Genomic DNA, 4,766 nt, shown 5'->3' on the forward strand with positions numbered 1-4,766 from the left:
GTGTTTTTTAATTTGTAAAATGAAAATATCTCCTTTCATATTAATAAACAAGACATGTCACAGCCATCAGTGACTTCTGGCCTCCAAATGTGATGAGGGCTCCCCAAGCTGAGGTCCAGCAGATGCTGCCTCCCCTACGGTGACTGCTGAGGGGCTGGGGGAATGCAGGAAGCAAGGTGGACATGGAAACAGGGTTGACCACAGACAGCTGAGGTGCGTAAGGAACTAATGTAGTGAGCCCAGAGGCCTGCATCTTCCCATACAAAGAATGCCAAATTCCTTAGCTTGATACCCGATCTCTGATGCTCAGACTGCCTGCTCCCTTTGTTGCAAACTTGTATGTAGCCTGACTCCACCTCTTGCCTCCTTGGAGCAGTTTTCTCAGAGCTACTGAGATGTGGTCTCCCAGGCTTGGAGTTGTAAACATTCCCACCAAGTAAAATAGCTTTCTACTTTCAGGTTGTGACTGTATTTTTCAATTGACAACTTACAGACCTTGAGTCCTTGTGAATGTTAAATGCCCAGCAGCACAGCTCTTCATGGTGTTGTTACAGAAAATGGCCACCAGGCGGCAGCACTCCTTCATTGTGCACTTTTTCTTAAGCTGCAATAATTTCCTTGTTATTTTCTATTGGAATATAATTGATTTAATGTTGTGTTTGTTTCAGATGTACAGGAACTTGATTCAGTTATATTAATACATAGACATTTATCTATTCTCTTTTGGTTTCTTTTTCACATATAGATGATCACAATGTGTTCAATAAACTTCCCTATGCTATTCAGTATTTTTGATTATCTATTTGATATGTGTTATAGATGGTGAAACAATAGAAACAGTGAGATACTTTATTCTTTGGGGCTCCAAAATCACTGCAGATGGTGACTGCAGCCATGAAATTCAAATACGCTTGCTCCTTGGAAGAAAAGTTATGACCAACCTAGACAGCAAATTAAAAAGCAGAGACATTACTTTGTCAACAAATGTCCATCTAGTCAAAGCTATGTTTTTTTTCCAGTAGTCATGTATGGATGTGAGAGTTGGACTATAAATTAAGCTGAGCGCCAAAGAATTGATGCTTTTGAACTGTGGTGTTGGAGAAGACTCTTGAGAGTCCCTTGGACTGCAAGGAGGTCAAACCAGTCCATCCTAAAGGAAATCAGTCCTGGATATTCATTGGAAGAACTGATCCTGAAGGTGAAACTCCAATACTTTGGCCACCTGATGTGAAGAACTGACTCATTGGAAAAGACCCTGATGCTGCGAAAGATTGAAGGAGAAGAGGAGGATAGTGTATGAGATGGTTGGACCACATCACTGATTCAATGGACATGAGTTTGAGCAAGCTCCAGGAGTTGGTGATGGATAGGGAAGCCTGGCGTGCTGCAGCCCGTGGGGTCACAAAGAGTTGGATACGACTGAGGTACTGAACTGAACTGAACTGAATGTGTATATGTTAATTCCAATCCCTTAAATTATTCCTACTGTGTTTGGAGGGCAACAGGCATTCCAGGTCCACTGTGGAGGCACACTGCCTGCCACATGCTCCCAGCTCCCTCAGCCCCAGGACACTCCAGCCTCGGGACCCAAGCTAATAAGGCTCCAGGGATGTGACACCAGCTCAGGTCACTGTGTCCTGAGGGAAAGAAAGTCAGCATTTCTTTTTTGCTTTTGCTGTGTTTATCTCCTCATTTGAACTGGAGTATATAGGTGAATTACAGTCTTATGGGTGGCTTTTTTTCCTTCTACCACAATTAGTTTCACTTCTATTAATAAATACTGAGGTTTTTTTTTCCATATAGGTTATTACAGAATATGGAGTAAGCATCCTTGTGTTATACAGTGGGTCCTGGTCATTTATTTTATAAATAGTAGTATGCATATATTAGTCTGAAGGAACTCATTTCTCCATGTCCCACATCTTTATATCTTGGTGATTAGGAGTTTCTTTTCTAAGTCTGTGAGCCTCTGTCTCTGGGCAAGAGGTTCAATTGTATCCATCTTTAGATTACCCCTAGAGGTGATATCATATGATACTGATATGTGTCTCATCCTGTGTCCTTAACTTCACTCTGAATTATCTCTCTACTTTTTCTCCTGTGGCTTGCCTTGGAATTATTTCTTACTTCTTTATGGTTGAGAAATATTGCACTGTGCATAGGTACCCCGTAGTCAGTGTCAATTCAGCTGTGCTTCTACAACTGGTTTGATTCCCAGTCTTGGCTATTGTAACTTACAGGGTCAAAACCACAAGGTTACCCATCATTTTTTTTTTTTTAAATATTTTGGCTGTATTCCCAACCCCACCCCAGTCCAAACGTGAGACACAAGTTTGCTCAGGCTCCAGGGATGGGATAGCAGCCCAAATCAGGGAGGTCACAGGGAATAAATTAGGCATTGATTTTTTTCTTTTGGTTTTCTTAAATCTCATGCTGAATCTATGTCAGAGTACAGCCGATTTGCAGTTTTGTGCTTGCCGTTAGTGTACAACTGCCTGATTCAGTTTTTACATATATATATATAGTGTATCTGCTCCTTTTGGATTCTTTTACCATAGAGATTATTGCAGAAATTCAAGCAAAGTTCCACTTGCTGAACACCAGGTCCTTCTTGAGCATCTATGATACCTACAGATTTCTGTGTATATATGGAAGGAAGGAAAGAGAGAATCCTTTAGGATTACCTATCCCACCCACAGATTTCTTTGTATATGTAAGTCCCTACCTCTGAATTCATCCCTGCCCCCCCTTTTCTCTTCTTTTTTTTTTTTTACTGGAACCCTCTATGTTTGAATTCTCAGAGTCTATTTTTGGGTTGTAACTTAGTTTCTTTGTATCTCTTTTAAAATTTTTCCCACAAGGGACATCAACGGCTATTGTCTCCCTCAGTCTATCTGATTTCACTTAGTGTATGATCCTTCAAGGTCCATCCTCCTAGCAACCAGTGGCATAATTTCATAATTTCAGTGGCTCTTTTTCATGTCTGAGTGATGGTCCATTGTCTATATGTAACACATCTTCTTTCACTTTCATCAAGAGGCTCTTCAGTTACTCTTCACTTTCTGCCATAAGGGTTGTGTCATCTGTGTATCTGAGGTTATTGATATTTCTCCAAGCAATCTTGATTTCAGCTTGTCTTTCATCCAGCCCAGTATTTCACATGATGTACTCTGCATATAAGTTAAATAAACAGGGTAGCAATATACAGTCTTGATGTACTCCTTTCCCAATTTGGAACCAGTCCCTTGTTCCTTGTCCGATTCTAACTGTTGCTTCTTGACCTCCATACAGATTTCTCAGGAGGCAGGTCAGGTGGTCTGGTATTCCAATCTCTTTAAGAATTTTCCACAGTTTGTTGTGATCTACACAGTCAAAGGCTTTGGAATAATCAATAAAGCAGAAGTAGATGTTTTTCTGGAATTCTGTTATTTTTTTCTATGATCCAGCAGATGTTGGCAATTAGATCTCTGGTTCCTCTTCCTTTTCTAAATCCAGCTTGATCATCTGTATGTTCATGGTTCATGTACTGTTTAAGCCTGGCTTAGAGAATTTTGAGCATTACTTTGCTAGTGTGTGAGATGAGTGCAATTTTGTGGTAGTTTGAACATTCTTTGGCATTGCCCTTCTTTGGGATTGGAATGAAAACTGACGTTTTTTAGTCCCGTGGCCACTGCTGAGTTTTCCAAATTTGCTGGCACATAGAGGGCAGCACTTTCACAGCATCATCTTTTAGGATTTGAAAAAGCTCAATTGGAATTGCATCACCTCCCATAGGTTTGTTTGTACTTATGCTTCCTAAGGCCCCCTTGAATTTGCATTCCAGGATGTCTGGCTCTAGGTGAGTGGTCACACCATCGTGGTTATCTGGGTCATGAAGATCTTTTTTGTATAGTTCTTCTGTGTATTCTTGCCACCTCTTCTTAATATCTTTTGCTTCTGCTGAGGTCCATACCATTTCTGTCCTTTGTTGTGCCCATCTTTGCATGAAATGTTCCCTTGCTATCTCTTACTTTCTTGAAGAGATCTCTAGTCTTTCACATTCTATTGTTTTCCTCTATTTCTTTCCATTGATCACTGAGGAAGGCTTTCTTATCTTTCCTTGCTATTCTTTGGAACTCTGCATTCAAATGGGTATATCTTTCCTTTCTCCTTTGCCTTTAGCTTCTCTGCTTTCCTCAGCTATTTGTAAGACCTCCTCAGACAACCATTTTGCCTTTTTCCATTTCTTCTTCTTGGGGGTGGTCTTGATCACTGCCTCCTGTACAATGTCATGAACCTCTATTCATAGTTCTTCAGGCACTCTGTCTATCAGATCTAATGCCTTAAATCTATTTGTCACTTCCACTGGATAATCATAAGGGATTTGATGTAGGTCATATATGTAGAGTCATATATGTAGGTCATATGTAGAGTCTTCTCTTGTGTTGTTGGAAGAGGGTGTTTGCTATGACCAGTGCGTTCTCTTGGCAAAACTCTGTTAGCCTTTGCCCTGCTTTATTTTGTACTCCAAGGCCAAGTTTGCCTGTTACTCCTGGTATCTCTTGACTTTTGTATTCCAAGACTGGTCCAAGAAATGGTCCAAGACTTTACCTTAAATGCTGTCATCAGCTAAGAATGAAAGAAGGAGGTTAGGGAATGGAAGAAGCTATTTAAGGGAGATTTATTTATAAGGTGAATCACAGTAAATAAGGGTAAATAAGGGTATGGTGGTTTTGCAGATTAACATCCAGCTTAGACAAGATTTTCTTGATATTTATCATCATCCA

Source organism: Odocoileus virginianus, chromosome 32 (genome assembly GCF_023699985.2).
Source record: "Odocoileus virginianus isolate 20LAN1187 ecotype Illinois chromosome 32, Ovbor_1.2, whole genome shotgun sequence".
In the NCBI taxonomy this organism is placed as follows: Eukaryota; Metazoa; Chordata; class Mammalia; order Artiodactyla; family Cervidae; genus Odocoileus; species Odocoileus virginianus.